Source organism: Macaca fascicularis, chromosome 7, assembly GCF_037993035.2.
Source record: "Macaca fascicularis isolate 582-1 chromosome 7, T2T-MFA8v1.1".
Lineage (NCBI taxonomy): Eukaryota > Metazoa > Chordata > Mammalia > Primates > Cercopithecidae > Macaca > Macaca fascicularis.
This window is the reverse complement of record NC_088381.1, coordinates 3,541,987-3,563,521: the sequence shown is the minus strand read 5'-3', so window position 1 is coordinate 3,563,521 and position 21,535 is coordinate 3,541,987. Positions and strand designations below refer to the sequence as shown.

The 21,535-nt window shown below is 42.9% G+C and overlaps 2 long non-coding RNA genes across 2 annotated transcripts in view; one reads left to right on the top strand and one right to left on the bottom strand.

The window, feature by feature from the left end:
- Nucleotides 1-21,535, bottom strand: part of LOC141407155 (uncharacterized) — an 86,566-nt gene that overhangs the window by 14,965 nt on the left and 50,066 nt on the right. The window lies entirely within an intron of this gene.
- Nucleotides 1,578-21,484, top strand: LOC123574657 (uncharacterized). Its single transcript, XR_006699740.3, has 2 exons — nucleotides 1,578-18,663; nucleotides 20,001-21,484. It is a non-coding gene; the product is annotated as an uncharacterized lncRNA (long non-coding RNA).

Below are 21,535 nucleotides of genomic sequence, written 5' to 3'. Positions count from 1 at the left end.
CAGCAGGTGTGACCTGAGAGTATGGTACATGTATTCAATTTTTCAGAGGAAACAAGCTACACACAATACCAATTTGTTTTCTGTTCTCCACTAATCTGTGTTGCAGGTGCTCCCTCATGGGTTGTACCACCCCTGAAGTTTCAGAAATATATGTATACCCTTCCAGTTAAATGTGGATGAAAAGCAAGGGATGATGGAGTCTCTGGTGCTTGTGACAAAAACAGATTCCTTTCTGCTCACATTTTCAGGTGGTTATAGACTTTTAAATGGGCCCCTTAAAACACATGAACTCTATAACCCAGATATGGCACAACCTACTCCTATTTTGGGAAAGCTATTTGAAACCTATTCCATCAAAGGGAACAAAACAGCTTGATGGATAAACCTTCTGCTTTCTCCCAGGGCACATTTCATCTTACCCATTTGTTTCCTTCTTTTGAAAAGAGTCAAAGAGAAGGCAGGAATAAGCACCTCTCCACTTGACCTTTTCTTGCTTTGCAAAAAGATGGTTCTTGCTGGCCTGGGGTTAGAAGAAAAGAAACCAGCAGTCCTTTAGTGGAAATAGGCTAGGCTCCTGGGAAGAACTTGGGGTTGAATTTAAAGAGACAGCTTTGACAAACCTCCTCAGTGGGTTCTGAGTGCTCCTGGACTGGCCAAGTTAGGAAGTGACTACAGGTGCACAGTATTTGGGGACTTGGTATTTGTGCCTGTCAGCTCCCCCTCGGTGTTTCCATGGGAGCCCCACTGGCCTTTCCCAAGCTCCTGCTGGACAAGCAGCACTTTGCCAGTGGCTGAGGTCTGGTACATTGTTGGGTACATGGTCAACTTAGATGGGTGCAATAATGAAGCCGGCATGACCTGAGTGCATGGCACACGTTTTCCATCTTTCACAGGACGAAAGCTACACACAATATAAACGTGCTGTCTGTTCTCACTAATCTCCCTTCACAGCTTGTTCTTCTCCAGTTTTGCCCTTGTCAACCTTAAACGTCTTTCTTGCAGGTCCTTTTCTCTTTCTGTATTAAACGTATTTTGTTTTTTGACTTTTTTTCCATAAGCAATGCCATTATACTCTGATTTATTTTGTCCATCCTTCCCCACTGATTTTATTTATTATTATACTTTAAGTTCTAGGGTACATGTGCACAACATGCAGGTTTGTTACATATGTATACATGTGCCATGTTGGTGTGCTCTACCCATTAATAGCACTACTCACAATAGCAAAGACTTGGAATCAACCCAAATGTCCATCAGTGACAGACGGGATTAAGAAAATGTGGCATTGGCCGGGCGCGGTGGCTCACGCCTGTAATCCCAGCACTTTGGGAGGCCAAGGCGGGCGGATCACGAGATCAGGAGATCGAGACCATCCTGGCTAACACGGTGAAACCCCGTCTCTAATAAAAGACACAAAAAATTAGTCGGGCGTGGTGGTGGGCGCCTGTAGTCCCAGCTACTCAGGAGGCTGAGGCAGGAGAATGGCCTGAACCCGGGAGACGGAGCTTGCAGTGCGCCAAGATCGCACCACTGCACTCCAGCCTGGGTGACAGAGCTAGACTCTGTCTCGGAAAAAAAAAAAAAGAAAATGTGGCACATATACACCATGGAATACTATGCAGCCATAAAAAAGGATGAGTTCCTGTCCTCTGTAGGAACATGGGTGCAGCTGGAAACCATCATCCTCAGCAAACTATCTCCATTATACTCTTGATAATTCTGTGTACTTGAGTGGGGTGATCGTTTTCTGAGCTCCTAGTTTGTGCCTCGCACAGCTGGGAGGCTCCTTCGGAATACATGCCTGGAGCACCTCCTGAGTCTGTGTTTTCACAAGATCATTTTCAAGCTGCAGGTGCTCTGCTCACACTTGGATTTTCCTCCAGCAAAGAAATCCTCCAGATGTAAAATCGTTGGCTGCTGCCCATGAAGCTACCACTGGTTTTCCTTGGTCTTTATTTTTAAAAGGAGCTTGAGATTCCTGAACTTGGTTCTTTTGGATCTGTGGTCTTGCTTCTCACTCTTAGGAAAGAGCTGGCAGTAGGTGTTTTGCTCACATATTGGCCAGTTAGTTCTCCATCCTCCACATTATGCCCCTAATTTCCCTAGGGTAATCATGCCGTTAGCCTCAACGCTGTCAACAAAAAACAACGCCAGGCCACTAGAGAGGGTGAGCAGGAAGCACCTCATGACAGGGCTGTGGAAGCTTTTCTTGCCTCCATCCCCCGCAGAAAACAGTGTTGACATATGTAAGAAGCTGACTCTGCGTTAAAAAGCATGTCTGCCGACTTCAGTCTGCAATATCCTCTTCTCTTTTTTAAAACCTACTGCTTAGTCTGAACATGCAGTATATATTAAAGAGAACTTTTTTCTTTTTCTTTTTTTTTTTTTTAGGACTAGAGTGCTTTAAAGAAAATTCACCAGCTCCATTGTTGGCAAGAAAAGCACATTCTTTTATATGTAGGTCCCAGATGATACAATCCCAATTCTCTTTTGAACACCAAAAATAGAACAGGCCACGCCAAGATAAGCAGATGTCTTACCCAAAATCCCAGACAAGGTACTTAAGCCCTGAAATTAAACAGCCCAGAATACAGTGACCAGAGTCTCACCTGTTTGGTTCTTTCTTCATAAAGCTTGGCAGGGGATAGACATACCCTATTGCATGCAATGTGTGCACTACTCAAATACTGTTTTTTTGGGGTTTTTTTGTTTTTTTTTTTTTGAGACGGAGTCTTGCTCCGTCGCCCAGGCTGGAGTGCAGTGGTGCGATCTCGGCTCACTGCAAGCTCCGCCTCCCGGGTTCACGCCATTCTCCTGCCTCAGCCTCCTGAGTAGCTGGGACTACAGGTGCCCGCCACCACGCCCAGCTAATTTTTTGTATTTTTAGTAGAGACGGGGTTTCACCGTGGTCTCGATCTCCTGACCTTGTTATCCGGCCTCCTCGGCCTCCCAAAGTGCTGGGATTACAGGCGTCAAATACTGTTTTTTAAAATTAAATGTTTGCAATTGAGTTATTTTGCAAATGGGGTGTTTGATATTAAAGGAATCTTATGGCGAAATTCCTTCATAAAGCAATAAGTCTTCTTTGTTTATTTAACTGTAAAAATCAATGTAATATAATTATGGCAGGTGTGAACAATACAAAAAAATCAATCATCTGTAATCCCCTAACTTGAATACGACTCTTTGCAAATATGCTCTTCTCTAGCTTTTGTGTATTAGGCATATATAGCTTCCTTAATTGAAACTGTGGAATAGAAATAACACTAGGTTCTTCTTTCCCTGTCAAACTAAGAGGCTGAGGCACAAAATATAATTAAAAGAGCTTACTTGAGCTGAAGTGAAGACAGCTGCCCAGAAGACTGAAATGCACGTAACCCTGGCTGTGAGCGCCATTTGGCCTTTGTTACAAGCAGATTTATTTATTTATAGACAGAGTCTCACTGTGTCACCCAAGCTGGAGTGCAGTGGCTTAGTCTTGGCTCACTGCAACTGCCGCCTCCCGGGCTCAAATGATCCTCCCACCTCAGCTTCCCGAGTAGCTGGGCCCACAGGTGCATGCCACCAGGCCTAGCTAATTTTTTATATTTTTTGTAGAGATGAGGTTTTGCTGTGTTGCCCGGGCTGGTCTCAAACTCCTGAGCTCAAGCAATTCACTCATCTTGGCCTCCCAAAGTGCTGGGATTATAGGCATGAGCCACTGCACCTGGCCAATGTATTTATTTTTAAAGTTACTTATTTATGTAGAGAGACAAGGTCTCACTCTGTTGCCCAGGCTGGAGTACAGTGTTGCGATCATGACTTCCTGCAGCCTCAACTTCCTGGGCTCAGGTGATCCTCCCACCTCAGACTTCGAAGTGCTGGGACTTCAGGCACATGTTACCATGCCTGGCTAATTTTTGTGGGTTTTATTTGTTTGTTTATTTTTGTAGAGACAAGGTTTTGCCATGTTTCCCAGGCTAATCTTGAACTCCCGAGCTTAAGCTGTCTGCCTGTCTCAGCCTCCCAAAATGTTTGGATTACAGGTGTGAGCCGGCACACCTGACCACAGGCACGTTTGGATTACAGGTGTGAGCCGGCACACCTGACCACAGGCAGGTTTGGATTACAGGTGTGAGCCGGCACACCTGACCACAGGCACGTTTGGATTACAGGTGTGAGCCGGCACACCTGACCACAGGCAGGTTTGGATTACAGGTGTGAGCCGGCACACCTGACCACAGGCACGTTTGGATTACAGGTGTGAGCCGGCACACCTGACCACAGGCACGTTTGGATTACAGGTGTGAGCCGGCACACCTGACCACAGGCACGTTTGGATTACAGGTGTGAGCCGGCACACCTGACCACAGGCACGTTTGGATTACAGGTGTGAGCCGGCACACCTGACCACAGGCACGTTTGGATTACAGGTGTGAGCCGGCACACCTGACCACAGGCACGTTTGGATTACAGGTGTGAGCCGGCACACCTGACCACAGGCACGTTTGGATTACAGGTGTGAGCCGGCACACCTGACCACAGGCAGGTTTTAAAGGCAGAAAAGGACAAGGAGTAGGCTGATACAAAGTTGCTCGTTAGGAATGCCCATTGATTTACATAAATAACATTGATTAGTGATTGGCTATCCATGGCTAAGCTTTACGCTGTGGTTTACAGTGCCTGGTATAACTTGGCCACTATTTGGTGAATTTAGAGCTACCTGTGGCAATAGCAAATGGTTTCAGGAGATGAAAACATAGCTCAAAGCAGGGAGTGGGAGGTGACTGTGGTTTCATTTTAATGTCTCTAGGCCTGGTAATTTAAAAGAACTCGTATTCCTCAGTTAAAAGTTATCTTTCTTTTCTCACCACCCCACCTTATATGATTATAACTTGACTATTATTTGTTTTTAAAAGTAATTGTACATTCAACTTGCTCTTGATTGCTTTAGCATGTAGTAAATGTGAGGGAAGTTTTGCACCTGTGCACTCCCACCCACATATAACTGACTCACAGCAGCAGCAGTAGGATAGAAACGGTCATTTTGTGGATATATGTGAGGCCCTTCAGTGGAGCTAGGGTGGTTCTTGGAACAGAACTAATAAAATATATTTATATATGAAAGGGAGTTCATTAGGGAGAATTGGCCGCTTGCAAGCTGGGGAAGAAAAAAAGCCAGTAGTGGCTCAGTCCAAGTTCAAAAGCCTCAAAAGCAGGAAGCAGACAGTGCAGCCTTCAGTCGGTGGCCGAAGGCCCGAGAGCCCCTGGCAGACCACTGGTGTAATCCAAGAGTCCAAAGGCCGAAGAACCTGGAGTCTGAGGTCCAAGGACAGGAGGGACAGAAGGAAGCATCCAGCATGGGAGAAAAGATGAAAGCCGAAGACTCAGCAAGCCAGCTTATCCCACCTTCTTCTGCCTGCTTTTTCTACCCTGCTGGCAGCCAATTGGATGGGTACCCACTCACATTGAGGGAGGGTCTTCCTCTCCCAGTCCACTGACTCAAGTGTCAATCTCCCCTGGCAGCAGCCTCACAGACACACCCAGAAACAATACTTTACCAGACATCTAGGCGTCCTTCAATCCAATCAAACTGACACCCAAGACTAACTATCATACTTGACTACAAGTGAAACGACCTGCTCCCACTCTCAGTCTTCTGTAGAATAATTTTCTTAATAAACGTGCAGGAAGAACATAGTGGGCCAGAAAACCCTTTTATAATTACCAGCATCACTAATACTTTAAATCTCAATTTTGAGTATTTTGAGTTTGCTTTAATAGGGCAAATGGCTGTGGCATAACCTTTTCTAGTTTCTTTTTTCCTATATGGCTTTCTCTGATTGACAAGAATGGCTTCTTTTTGAACCTTTCAATTTGGCATTTTCTACATGGAATGTGCCTAAATTAAGTAATTTTCACAAAGCAAAAAGTTTTCAAACATCAAGGTAGTAGTTGAGACAAAATACTGTATGTGCTATGAAGTGCAAGAAGAAACCTCTTTTGCTGGTAAAGTGAGGCCTAAGTGCTGATTCCCTGTGTCAGCTGAAGATTTGTTGAGGTTCATACGTTTGGATAGGAGAGCTTTATTTCTCATAACAGGTGGCCATCCTGCAGGCTGGGAAGGGTAGCCTCCAGCGCACACGGAGAGCAAGCACTTTGAGGGAAGAGTAGAGGGAGCAGGAATGGGAGGGTAGAGGGAGCTGAGTCAGGGGATGGATATGCATATTCAATAAGCTATTGGAGGAGTCATGTTTATGAAAGGAGAGACATGTGTACATGTGCAGCTGAGCTTCATGCCTTTTCATGGGTCTCATGTTCAAAAAATGGTGGTGGTGGCATGATCTGAGGGTAGAGATTTTGGCCCTCTGATGTCAAAAAGTGAAGCAGAGGACACGAAGCCCCTCACTGTGCATCCTCTGAGATTCAGCCAAAACCAGACCAGAAATAGTGGTCAGTTATCAGGAAGGGGTGCACTGTGAAACTGCTGGGCTGTCACGCTGAGACTAAAGAGGGAGGGGAGTCTGATCCTGGCCTCAGGTGATTGGCTAAAGGTGATAAAGGAACGAGTTGTCCACTTCCTGTTTTCCAGCGCTGGGTTCTGCTTCCTCTTCAGAGAGAATTCTGGTTTAAGGTTACTGAGGAAGGGCACACTGAGGCGTGTCCCACCTCCTGTTCCATCACGGAGAGGAACGCAGTTTCTAAGGTTTCTCTGGGGTCCCCTTGGCCAAGAGGGGGTCGATTTAGTTGGGTGGGGACTTAGTATTTATTTTCTTTTCTCACCTGCCTTACAGAATCCCCGAACAGCAAAAAAAGAAATCCTCAAACTCTCAGATTCGACATTGGGAGTTAGTGTGGGTGTATGTGCCAGGCACTGTGCTAGACACTCATTAACCTCATCTCCTACAGAGAATGTTTAATTAAAAAAGAAAAGACAACATTTCAGATCTTCTCATTCGGTAGTTATTTGCTAGAGTTTCTTCAGTGAGCACCCAAAAGCTTGTCTTGTGTCAGACAGATTTGCACTTCTTTCACTTAATTCTGAAGCATGAGTAGAACTGGCGACTTCCTGACCGACTATTATGACTAGACCTGGGGGCAGTGAACATATAGTGGGTGCCTTTGAGTGGCTTGTGTTCTTTCTTGTTAAGTAGGTTTTTAAAACGCACGTGTGTGTGCATGTGTGCATGTGCACTATGACACACAGAAAAGCAGACAAAACATAAATATACCTTATGAGATAAGGAGCACGTAAGATGATCACATAGATTCAAAAATAGACTATTTCCAGGAACCCCAGAGCTCCCTCCTTTTGAAAGATGGCTAAATGGGTTTTCTTCTTTCTCCTGTAGAAAACAAGAATATGCCACCCCAAAATATGTCTCTTTCGCATAAGGATTAGTTTGACCTGGTTATTTTGTGAAACTGCAGACACAGGAGAAACTCTGAAAACAAAGTCGAAGTGACCCTTTTGTGAGGGGAAATTTACGTCTGCAGAGAAAATCTCCGTGTGCTTGGATGTCTCCTTTTCTGTACCAGGAGGAGAAAGAGGGCTCCTATCAATGAAGAGGCAGCCGCTGAAATCTGCGTAGCAAGCCTGACTCTCGGGTATGGTGCTTTTCCGAGGCACTTCACCATGACTGGCCTCCCCCACACCCTTCTTTCCCTGTTTTTAGCTTGAGATGGTATTTAAGACCAAATACTAAGGCAACTCTTTGAGATTTCTCATTTTTCCCTAGGTATCTCCCATGTATATTTGACGTGTTTATGTTGACTGGGTCAGTGCCGCATAACTAGATTTCCGTCAACGATGGACCACATATCTGATGGCGGCCCCATAAGATAATCCTGGAGCTTTTATACCACATTTCTACTGCACATGTTCTACATTTAGATATACAAATACTTACCATTGTGTTTCGATTGCCTATAGTTCTCAGTATAGTAACATTCTGTACAGGTTTATGGGCTGTAGAGGTCAAACTAATCCTTATGTGAAAGAGACATATTTTGGGGTGGCATATTCTCATCTTCTACAGGAGCAATAAGAAAACCCATCTTGCAAAAGGAGGGAGCTCTGGGGTTCCTGGAAATAGTCTCTGTCTTTGGAGCAATGGGCTATACCATTACCGGAAAGGGTTCCGATCCAGACCCCAAAAGAGGGTTCTTGGATCTCACACAGGAAAGAATTCAGGGAGAGTCCATGGCGAAAAGCAAAAGCAAGTGTATTAAGAAAGTAAAGGAACAGGCCAGGTGCGGTGGCTCACGCCTGTAATCCCAGCACTTTGGGAGGCCGAGGTGTGTGGATCACCCAAGGTCAGGAGTTTGAAATCATCCTGACCAACATGGTAAAAACTCATCTTTACTAAAAATACAAAATTAGCTGGGTGTGGTGATGCATGCCTGTAATCCCAGCTACTTGAGAGGCTGAATCAGGAGAATCCCTTGGACCCTGGAGGCAGAGGTTGCAGTGAGCTGAGATGGTGCCATTGCACTCCAGCCTGGGCAACAAGAGCAAAACTCCATTTCAAAAAAAAAAAAAAAGTAAAAGAATAAAGAATGGCTATGCCATGAAACAGCAGGGCATTCCTGATAGTAACAGGAGGAATGCACTCACCCTAGGTACAGCGCTTGTATATATTAATATACAGGATAAAATAAGATCATGGGGAGACGTGTTCTGCAATAAGGATTTGTGATAAAGAATTTTCTTAATGACTATATTTTGCAAGAATCAATATTATTATTTTTAAAGCGAAATTAGGAATGCTTCTGTTCTCAAGATATTGGGATATCAGGACACTCTTAAGTCTGGGACTGTTTAGTAAATGTTATCCATCTGTTCCCTTAACTGTAAACATCTGGAGGCTAGGAATACCTAACTTTGTGGAAATGCATCCCAGCAAGTCCCAGCCTCATTTTTTCCAGCCCTCATTCAGGATGGAGTCGCTCTGGTTCAAACGCCTCTGACGATACCATATTGCCTAGGGTGAAGTAGGCTGTACCATCTAGACTTGTGTAAGTCCACTCTATGATGCTCACACAAGGACGAAATCACCTAATAATGCGTTCCTCAGCACGTGACCTTATTGTTACATGACACATGGCTATATAGTTGGCTATATAGTCGTTTTTTTTTTCTCTTGTTAGTCTGTCTTTTGTTACAATGGGTCCCAGCTAAGAACTATTTAGAGGGAAGTTATTTTCCTCCCCGACCCTATTATAACAAATTAGCATGAATTTAATACCTTAACACACTAATTAGTCTCACAGTTCTGGAGGTCAGGAGGCTGAAATGGTATCCATGGGTTTACAACCAACGTGTGGGCAGGGCTACGTTCCTTCTTGGTGCCATAGGGAATAATCCATTTCCTTGCCTTTTCCAGCTTCCACACTCTACACACATTCCTTGGGTCATGGCCCCATCTCTGTCTTTGGAGCCAGCAATGGTCAGTCAAGTCCTTCTCTCATGGCATCACTCTGACATGACTTCAGTTGTCACATCTCTGATTCTGACTCTCCTGCCTCCCTATTTCACTTCTAAGGACTCTTGAGATTACACTAGGCCCTTGGGATAGTCCAGGATAATCTCTCCATTTCACAGTTTTCAACCTTAATCACATCTGCAAAGTCCGTTTTGCCATATAAGGTGCCAGCCTGAAAGGAAGAAGCTGATACAAAATTAAGTTCACTGGGGCCAAGCTTGAGGGCAGGAATTCAAGTAGCCCTGAATATACACTGAGATCAGCCACAGTTCCTAGTGGATTTTTTAATGCAAAAAAGGGGGGAGGAAGTGGGCTGATACAAAGTCGTTTGTTAGGAATTCTCATTAGTTTACAGGAATAACATTGATTAGTGATTGGCTATCCATTGTTAAGCTTTAGGCTGTGCATTATAGTGTCTGGTATGGCATTATTAGGTTAATTTATGGCTACTTGTGGCAACAGCAAGCAGTTTCATGAGATGAACACCTAGCTCATGGGGGAAGCAGGACACAATTGCTGCCTCATTTTAAGGTCTCTCTGAGCCTGATAATTAAAAGGACTTGCATTCCTCAGATAAAAGCTCTTTCCTCAAAAGTAGCATGTTCATAGATTTTGGGGATTGGTGTGTGGACATCTTTTAGGGAAGGCATTAGACTGTCTGCTACCATGACACTATCCTGACTTATTGCAGTATGGTTTATGTTATGTTGCCTGAAATTATACAATATGCACTTTTTTTGTATCTCACATTTTTCTCAATACTGTGTGAGAGTCAGCATACTGTTTCACGTATCTCTAGCTGATGTATTCCTAATTGTCTAATGTTTTGCTGTATGAACACACCACAATTTATGTATACACTCTAAGTGGATAGGCATTGGGATTGTTCCCAGTTTGGGGCTCTTACATAGGATGCTGCTCTGGGTCTGCTTGGGCCTGTGTCTTGTTGTTCCTACAAGTGGCATTGCTGGGTAAGAGAATATACCACAAGTGATGTGAGCACACATCCTAGTTTGCTGGGAACAATCCCAATTTATGCCTGTTGTCCTATCTGGTAAAAGCCTACATTTACTCTCAAAATATGGTCACCCTAGGCATAGTGATACTTATTTCTAACTCCAGTAACGCAGTCAGATGGTTTCCAAAGTGAGAGTAACTGGCCAGGTACAGTGGCTCACTACCTGTAATCCCAGCATTTTGGGAGGCCAAGGCAGACAGATCACTTGAGGTCAGGAGTTTGAGACTAGCCTGACCAACGTGGTGAAACATTAGCCGGGCATGGTGGCGCATGCCTGTAATCCCAGCACTTTGGAAGGCCGGGGTGGGCAGATCATTTGAGGTCAGGAGTTTGAAACCAGTCTGGCCAACATGGTGAAACTCTGTCTCTACTAAAAATACAAAATTAGCTGGGCATGTTGGTGATACACACCTATAATCCCAGCTACTCGGGAGGCTGAGGCAGGAGAATCACTTGAACCCAGAAGACAGGTTGCAATGAGCCGAGATCACGCCGCTGCACTCCAGCCTGGGTGAGAAGAGTAAGACTCCATTGCCCCCAAGAAACAGAAAACAAAGTGGCAGTAACTTGTGCTCCAGCAACAGTGTGCTCCACGTCCTCACCAAACACTTGTGATTGGCCGTCTTTCTCATTGTAGTTTAATTTGCATTTCCCAATTACTACTAACAAGATTGAGAACCTTTTCATAAGTTTATTGCCCATTTAGGACAGTACATTTTTTGAGAAATCTCTGGATCACTTGCTCATTTTTCCATAGTATAGTCTGTCTTTTCTTATGGATTCGTTAGGGATGCTTTTGAGATTCTGGATCTGAGTCTTTTGTTGGTTACATGAATTGCAAATCTCTCTCTCTCTGTGGCTTGCCTTCTCACTCTCTTAATGGTGCCTTTTAAGGAATGGACATTCTTAATTTGAATGTGATTTGAATGATTCATCTTTTTATTTATGATTAGCCCTTTTTGTTTCCTATTTAAGAAATCTTTCTCTACACTCAAGGCCGTGAAAATATTTCCTTTATTACCTCCTTGAAAATATGTTGTTTTGCCTTTTATATTTACGTCTACAGTCTACCTGAGCTTGATTTTTTTATGTAAGGAGGTCAACTTTAATTCTGTTTTCAAAAGGGTATATAATACAATAGACCCAACACTATCTATATAAAATAATATCATTTTTCCCCATTGTTTGAGGTACCACCTTTTCAAAAATCAAGGGTTAACATATGCATTGGTCTGTTTCCAGGCTATCTGTTCCATTTGTCATGAGTCTATTTGTCTATCCTTGGGAACAGTATCATGCCACCATCTGAGCTATTACAGCTTTATAACAGATCATGATATGGAAGAGAAAACCCTCCCTTACTGTTCTTTTTTAAGGGTGTCTTAACTATTCTTAGTTCTTTGCATTTCCATTTAAATTTCAGAATTACATTAATAATGTCCTTTAAAAAACTCACTGGGATTTTTATTGAGATTGCATAGATCAGTTGTTACCGACCTTCTTGGGCTCTGAATGCAACAGAAATTGACATGAGATCAGAGAGTTTTCCCAGACAAGGCTTCATTGGAGCTTATGCTGGGGCATAAGGGAGGCAGCATGAGAGAGAGAGAGAGAGAGAGAGAGAGAGCGAGTGAGCAAGAGAGAGAACTATCTGGCTGACTGTCTGAAAAGAGCCAGTAGGGCTTTTTTTTTTTTTTTTTTTTCAAAGGATGGGAACTGACATCAGGGATAGGGTATGTAGGCTGGGTTGGGCACAGTGTGTGAGGGGTAGGGTACACAGGTCAGCATATCTGGTTGTGATGGTTATCTTGAGTAATGGGCCACCTGGTGGTCTGACTGGTGGCAACAAGGTTATAAATCAACTGTTCAACATTCCTTCTTGTGCTGGAACACTCCACAACCTTGGCTCCATATTTTGGATCTCCTAAGGCCAGTTCCTGGAATTCTTTAAGTAAAAGGACTATTAGTAGTGAAGTGGTGGTGTGGATTTTGTGATCAGTGGGCATGCATGAAAGAATGTTCTAGTGAGGGTGAACTGAAGCCAAGCCCTGTCCCTCCTCTGTCTTAAATTTAGGGATAACTTACACTTTTACATTATTACATTTTTCAATATAAAATTGTTTTGGAAAAAGGGAGGAAATGTTAATAATATCTAAAATATTACCATTTTAAATCACTAAAGTGAAAGAAACCTTGGCTGCACGTATAGACACATGGCACCCAATATTGATCTTAATACCTATAATATGACCATAGCCACCTCACATTTTCCTGTGTGTATTAATCTGAAATATGTGGCAAAACCCAGTCTCCTCACTGGTGCTTTTTTCTGAAGCTAAGAAAACACCACCATGGTGGTTTGTGAATTCAAACGTTTTTTTCCAATGGAGCAATGTTGTCTGTGGCACTTTGGTACCAGGAAAGCCCTCAAAGCCAAAGAGACCACCATTTTGCATATGAGAAAAATCAAGGCAGAGGTAGATTAAGTGACTTGCTCCAGCGGACCCAGCTAGTAAGTGGTACTGTTGGTATCTGAATCTGGGAAGTCTTGTTCAAGAGCTGCTGTCATCAACCATTACACAACATTGCCTTTAAAAATTTGCTTATACCAATTAGGATTTCCTTTTCTCAGGAAATGAGGAATGTGAAAATTGATAGCTGTTGGCTGGGGTTGAGCCTCTCCAGGGTTCAATTTGTATCTCTGTCATTCCATTGGTCTTTATCTCATAGTCACAAGATGACTGACACACTCTGGGAATTGAAACTGCGTGGCAGGCAGCACAAAGTTGGGAAAGGGTGGCACCCGCAGTGTCTGCTCTGTTAACAAGAAAGCTTTCCCCTAGGCTCCCTCCAACAGGTGAACATGTCCTCTACCAGAAAAGCTGCCCTTTCACAGTAGTGGTGGGCAGGAGACACTGTCGTAGAGAGCTCATACTGGGTGAACCGGTCCACAATGCCAGTCACAGCTTCCGGGACTTGAGGAAGGGCTCCAGCAGGGCACCACAACCAAGTATCATGTTGGTTGGAAGGGGCTGTAGTTTCTAGGGTCTCTTACTAAAAGAGAAAAGTTTAAAGTTTCACCATCTTGTTTCTTGGTCTTCATTTAACTTAAACTCTTACTTTGATCCATCAGAAATTTACAGTAGAAAAGAGAATAAGCCATTCCGATACCCTGAAAGCAGAGGACCTCTTATATTCATCTCTAATTCCCCACAAAAATCAGCACAACAGGCCGGGCACGGTGGCTCACGCCTGTAATCCCAGGACTTTGGGAGGCCAAGGAGGGTGGATCACCTGAGGTCAGGAGTTTGAGACAAGTCTGGCCAACATGGTGAAACCCTGTCTCTCCTAAAAATACAAAAATTAGCCAGGTGTGATGGCAGGTGCTTGTAATTCCAGCTACTTGGGAGACTGAGGCAGGAGAATCAGTTGAACCTGGGAGGCACAGGCTGCAGTGAGCTGAGATCGTGCCACCACACTCCAGCCTGGGTGACAAGAGTGAAACTCAGTGTCAAAAAAAAAAAAAAAAAAAAATCAGCACAACAGAGTCTTGGACAGGGAAGAGAGTCAATAAACATTTACTGAGTTGACTTGAATTGAGTAACAGAATGGCAAGAAAAGCATGTATTTGATACTTACATTGGATAAAAAATTGACAATATAAGGCACAAAAACACCAGTATAAAGTCACAAACCAAATGTTGATCAATTACTTGGGCATCTAAATCTACCTTGGAGGCTCAAGTCTTCATAAGGTATAAAATTTCTTAGGCTGGTCATTCGTTCAGCATATTTTTTTCTCCCCTTTTTCATCCTTTAATCAAGAATTTGGTCTCATGATAGCTCTTACCCACTCAGTGGCAACTAATTCTAAGAATGAATCTCCCCTCCTCCATGGAGAAGCAGTGTGAAGATGCAGGGTTGGAGACTATCAGCCCACATGGGATTTTCAGCACCGTGTCTGCATCATCTTTACTGAGCACTTGAATAATTTAGATTGCGTGTTCCATGAGGTCTTTGCCTGGTGGTGATAGACACTTAGGATGATCTCTCAAAGTGCTCCAAGCTTTTGCATGAAGTGGGTAAGCGGTAATGGTGATTTTAAAACCATCATGAGTTTGTGACAGAGTGTATTAGTTTTTTTTTTTTTTTTAATGAAGGCAAAAAGATCAAAGAAAAAGTTTAACACAGCTTAGAATTGAGGACCCCTAATGTCCTTTTCTACTTTCACCACTAATTGTGCAAACTTTAGGCAGGCCAGTCCATCTCCTGAATGCCTGAGTTGAAATAGGAGCCATGGAGCTTCTTTCTGAATTTATCCTCAGAGGGCAGGGCTCTGAACTACTTAAAAGAAATGGATTGGGCAGTTTGGGGTCTGGGATTTGTTTTTGTTTTTTGGAGACTCCTGCTGCCTTTGTTTTGCGCCCTTTTAGTTGAGCCAAGCTCAGATCTGTTCTTCGTCTGCAGGCTGCACTGCTTGATCAGAGATGGCCTGTTTCCAAGATCTGGGCTGTGAGCCAAGGTTTGGTAAAATGGAACCTAAGAGGAGAGAGTCTCATTCCTCTTCTCCCTTTCATTTGGGTCAGACTGTAAGTGGCATCTAAGGCAAAGAGGACACATTTATCTACTCTATTGTGAGGGCTGAAATGCAGAGCTGGCCAGGGACCCTCGTCTGCTCAGGAGTTAGTGGGCTGCTCTCAATGCCCTGGTCATCTGTGGTTTCTCCTGAGTCTCTTCCCTGACTTTCCACGTCCTCCCACCCTCTGGGCAAATGCCAACTTCTCATCCTCCAAGCAGTGACTGTCTTGTCTTCCCCTTTCTTCCCACCAGTCTCTTTAGCTCAGTCACCCTCTTTTCCTGCCTCTGCTGTTCTTCTCCTTTCTCTCCTTCCTCATGGTCCTTCTTTGAGTTTTTATTCTTTTCACTTTCCCTTTGATCTTTCTCTGTTTTTGTGCCTTAGAACTTCTGCTGTCATTCATGGGCCTTAAAGGACATGTGGAATCTGAGAATAGGCAGCTACAGCTAATGAGATCAGTCTCTGCTTGGTGCCTGGGGATGGGACCAAAAGATGGCTAACCCCAGACAGCACCATGAAGACAGGCTACTGGGAGGATCATGGCAGCAAATCGCAGCCGTGATCGTGGCCCACACGTTTGCCAATTCATTCCCTCACCAAATATTGGCTGGGTGCCTACAGAAATGAAGATGCCACTCTATCTTCAAGGGTTAAAGGCTGCTTTTATGATCTTTCTCCCAGAGTTGTCCAATTAATCCTCATCTCTTTTGTATCAAGATGGACAACAGGTGTGGAGCATAACATTGACACACACAGTCACTGAATGATTTAAGCAAATGCCAAAGGATTTGATCATTACTGCAAGTAACAAGACACTGCTCTAAGCCAAAATATTTTCGATTACATTAGGATAGATAAAATCTGGAAGGGATTCCAGTTGAATTATATGCTGTCACCGGTGACCTGAGGCCACCTTCGGAAATAAACATAGAGGCTGGGCCAGGTGGCTCGTGCCTACAGTCACAGCACTTTAGGAGGACAAGCTAGGAAGATTGTTTGAGCCGAGGAATTTGAGAGCAGCTTGGGCAAGAAAGCAAGAACCTGTCTCTATAGAAAAAAAAAATCTTAAAGAAAAAAGAAAAGAAGAAAAAGAAATCTACATAGAATTCATGAATGACTGTTTACAATGAGGTAAACCCAAGGCTCTCCACAAGTATTTGCTCAGATGGAATAGCCTTTCTCCATCTTTTAAAAGAAATGTTAAGGTCTAAAGTAAGCCTCATCTTGGATATTCCTGTTATTCTTACAGGAAAGTAACATAAACAATTTAATTAGTTAAGTAAACAATTTAAACAATAAATATTATAACCAGGTCACGTACCTACACGGGCTTTACCAAGGGGTATGTGATATAGGACACTGTCAAATTAATGGAATTCCTTGCAAAATCAACACAGAGCCTCTATGGGATGACACGTTTTAGTTTAGGATCCATAGGGCTACTGGATTCTGCTGAGGAATTCTATAATAAATCCCATTCAGCTATAATGTCCAGGTGTCAGATGGTGCAAAACAGAATGGAAACGGCTTTTTAATGTGCGTGCTCCTTGGTGACATGAACATGTTAAGATTCTACAAGCATTTATGAGTTCCATCTCCTAAGAGCACATTACAGTGCTTGCCTCGTCTCAAGCAGGCGATGAACAAAAGTTTGTGGATGGTTGACTCTACCCGATAAGTCCAGTTAATCAGATTGAATCATTTTCCAGTAATGCTGATTAAACTCCCGCTTGTGCGCCATGCATCTGACTTTACAGAACTCACTATTCATAGGCCGTGAGTCACTGTCCTCCCACCCACACGCTGATATCCCACAGTTGTCAGAGTGCGTCTACGCATTTATGTAATGATTCACCAGGAAAGAAAGGGGAGCTAGAGGAAGGGAAGGACGAAGTTAGACAAAGAGAATAATGAACAGCTATTGTCAAAAATGCTGTTGTCTTTGAATAAAATATTAACACTATATTTTTAAATTATGTTAATTTGCTTAAAGTCTCTTGTGACAAGTACATGAAAAATAGACCAGAAATTAGGAATTATAAAGGATTTCAAGACAAATCCCAACATAACCCAATACAGTAGATGTAGAATGAACAGAAAAATGAAGACAAGGGCTTAATGTAGTTAAGTCAGTAGAAAGGAATCAACAGTGAGAAAATGGGGGCTAGAATGTCCTTTAAAGTACTTCAGTGTGGCGGGGCTCAGTGGCTGGTGGCTCACGCCTGTAATCCTAGCACTTTGGGAGGCTGAGAAAGGTTAATGACCTGAGGTCAGGAGTTTGAGACCAGCCTGGCCTACATGGTGCAACCCTGTCTCTACTAAAAACACAAAATTAGCTGGGCATGGTGGTGCATCCCTGTAATCCCAGCTACTCGGGAGGTTGAGGCACGAGAATCACTTGAACCTGGTAGGCGGGAGTTACAGTGAGCCGAGATCGCGCCACTGTACTCCAGCCTGAGTGACAAAGCAAAACTCTGTCTCAAAAACAAAAAAATAAACAAACCGAAAAACAAACAAAAAACTTCAATGAAAGTCCTAGCAGCAATGTTTTCCTTACTCTGTGCCTCTGACTGTTAACCAACATAATGAATGTGCTCTCACTGCTACAGTTGGGCTCAGCTTTGAGGAAGTATCTGTGGTGTTCAGAACACTCTGTCAAGCTCCACGCAGAAGGAGGGGAAACGTTCTTCTTTGCACCTTAGTCACTTAATTTCAAATGTAGAGATGGGGGAAGAAGGAGGTGGAGGAAGAAGGGAAGAAAAACCAAATGACACACTTATGTACTTGCTCTGCATGTTGTCTCATTTAATCCTCAGCACGAATCCATGAGCTATTTTGCAGCCAGTATTAGTGAGGTATAATTGACTGATTCCAACTGCATAAATTTAAATTACACAATTTGATGAGGCTGATGAAATGGTAACCCCAATCAAGATAATAACTATATCCATCATCCACAAAAGTTTCCTCAGAGTCCTTCGTAATCCCCCCTGTTCCCAGGCAAGCTGACCTTCTTTGGTTACTATAGATTGGTTTGTATTTTAAAGAATTTTACATAAATGGGATCATATAATACATACTTCTTTTTTGGTCTTTTTTTTTTTTAGATGGAGTCTCTCTCTGTCACCCATGCTGGAGTGCAGTGATGCCATCTCGGCTCACTGCAACCTCCGCCTCCTGGGTTCTAGCCTCAGCCTCCCGAGTAGCTGGGATTACAGGCACCCACCACCACACCAGGCTAATTTTTGTATTTTTAGTAGAGACAGGGTTTCACCAAGTTGGCCAGGCTAGTCTTGAACTCCTGACCTCAGGCGATCTGCCTGCCTCAGCCTCCCAAAGTGCTGGGATTACAGGCATGAGCCTCGGTCTTTCTTAAAAAAAAAAAAAAAGAGTGTAGTTATTTTGAGATTTACCCATTGTAATCGGGTTGTTGCATACACCAACAGTTCAATCATTTTTCTTGCTGAGTAATATTCCATTGAATGAATACATAAAAATGTATTTATCCTTTCAGCTCTTGATGGACATTTGGGTTGTTTCCAGTTGAGGAATATTACAAATAAGCTGCTATGAATATTTGTATGTGAGTCTTTCGTTTCTCTTGGGTAAGTGCCTAGGAATTGGATTATCGGGTCTTATGGTTGGTGTATATTTAAGTTTTTAAGAAGCAGCCAAAATGTTTTCCAAAGTGATTGTTTTATTTTTAATTCCAATTGGCAGTATATGGAGAGTTCTGGTTGCTTCACATCCTTGCTCACACGTGGCTATGGGCAAACTTCATTTTTGCTATTCTAGTGGGTATATAGTGGTATCTCCTTGCGGTATTTATTTGCATTTCCCTTATGGCTTATGATATTGAGAATCTTTTCATATGCTCATTGGCCATTTGTATATGTTTTATACTGAAGTATTTGCTTAAATATTTTGCTCTTTTTTGTGTATGTGTGACAGAGTCTCACTCTGTTGCCCAGCCTGGAGTGCAGTGGTGCAATCTTGGCTCACTACAACCTCCGCTTCCCGAGTTCAAGTGATTCTCATGCCTCAGCCTCCTGAGTAGCTGGGATTACAGATGGGTACCACCATGCACATCGGTAATCCCAGCTACTTTTTACATTTCTAGTAGACACAGAATTTCATCGTGTTGCCCAGGTTGGTCTTGAACTCCTGGCCTCATGTGATCTGCCCACCTTGGCCTCCCAGAATGCTGTGATTACAGGCGTGAGCCACCACACCTGGCCTCATTTTTAACTGGGTTGCTTGTCTTTTTGAAATTAAGTTATAAGAGTTCTTTATAGATTCTAAACACAAATTTTTTGTTGGATATAGGTTTTGATTTACCTTTTCATTTTTGTTACTATATCTTTGAAGAGCAAAACTGTTATTCTGAATAAGTTCCATTTACTAACTTTTTTCTATCAATCATAACTTGGACTTTTATATTGTAGTTAATAAATATTTGCCAAATCCATAGTCACTGAGGTATTATCTTAGGACGGGCATGGTGGCTCATGCCTGTAATCCCAGCACTTTGGGAGGTCAGGGTGGGAGAATCACTTGAACCCAGGAGTTCAAGACCAGCCTGGCAACACAATGGAACCCCCATCTCTCTATTTATAGAAAAAAGATATCTTAGTTTTTCTTTTAAGAATTTTTATAGTTGGAATTCTTACATTTAGGTCTAAGATTCATTTTGAATTAATTTTGCATATAGTGTAGTAAAGGCCAAGGTTCATTCTGATTTTTATGTTCATTTTGATATTATGTTTCAGCACCAGAAAAGTCAGTATTTTCCCTATTGCATTACCTTGGCATCTTTAATCAATCAATCTCAACCAACTGATGACTGTAATAATGGAGTAGGGGTACATTTCTAGATTTCTCCTGATAAGTACAGCTTAAAATTTGGAAAACGACATGGTGATGAGTTTTATTTTTACTTCAGATACCTTGGACTGGAAAGTGGAAAAGCTGCCAACCTGGAAACACCACTGGACACAGAACGACAACAAGAGTCTAAGAAAAGTTTTCCCTCTAGCCACAAGACTAGGAAAGGGGCAACCCTGACAAACCAAACACTTTTAGATAATTGACACTCTACTCTCACCACACATTACAGAAAAAAAGTAGAGGCCCCATCCATACCCCCACCAGCAAATATAGAATGCAGAGCACAGGTTTCCACACTTGCATCTCAACCCTTCCTCCCCTACCAGAATGCTGTCAGAGAGGGCCTACAGGAAGCCAGCCCTCCCCTCCCATCAGTGTCATTGGACACCACGCAGGGCCCACAGGAAGCCAGCCCTCCCCTCCCATCAGTGTCAGTGGAGACCACACAGGGCCCACAGGAAGCCAGCCCTCCCTTCCCATCAGTGTCAGTGGAGACCACACAGGGAGCCTAGACTTCCATCTTCACTCAGCTAGTGTTGATAAGGCAACCCTCCGCCTCCCTGCTGGGGTGGTGGCAGAAGAAGCCTGGATGAGAATCAGAACTTTCACCACTGCTCAGTGGCATTGAAGGCCACCACATACGGCTTTAGTGGATGCCACATGAGCAGTGACAAGATGCCCCACTCCTTCACAGGCAGCGGCACACGAGTGTAGCCCTGGTGGGAGCTGGCACTCTCACTAATACCCCACAGTAAAGAGGAGCTACCCCCTCAGGTGTCAATGGAGGTCAAGCAGTAAACCTGGGCATTTACCCACTTGACAGTAAAAACGTACCCACTGGAACTTCTCCTTCCCCTGCCGGAGCAGTGTCAAAGAAAGCTAGTTAAAACAGAAAGTTTAAATAAGATCCAGAGTCTCCTAATATAATCACCAAAATGTCTAACTATCAATTTTAAATGTATATATTATACGAAGAACAAGGAATACTTCAACAGCAAAATGAAGAGGAGAGGGGAAAGAATCAGTAAACTTGAGAACAGAACAAGAGAAATACCCAAACTGAACAACAGAGAGAAAATAGATTTCAAATAAATAAATGAATCTTCAGAGACATGAGTATAGGGAAAAAACATAATAACGTCAAACAATAGGAAGTAAAAAATAAGAAAAAAAATTGAAAGCAGCCAAAGATAAATGATGCATTATATTTAGGAAAAAACAATTAGAATGACAGCAAATGTCATGTCAGAAACCATGGAGATGAGGGGAAAGTGATACAACATGTTTCTAGCACAGACAAAAGAATTGTCAATCCAGAATTCTGTATCCAGTGAAAATATTCTTCTGAGTGAAGGGGAAATCATTCTTATATGAAGAAAAATTAAGAGAATTTGTTGTTAACACAAGTTTTGAAAACAGAAGGAAAATGATAAATGAGGAATGTAGGAAATCGACGAAGAATAAAAAAATAAAAATACAAATATGAGTAAATACATTTTCTGAATAACGTTTGATCATTAAAGCAAAACATTGTAACAATGTCTAATGCAGTTCTCAATCTATAAGGGGATGATTTCATATAAATATATT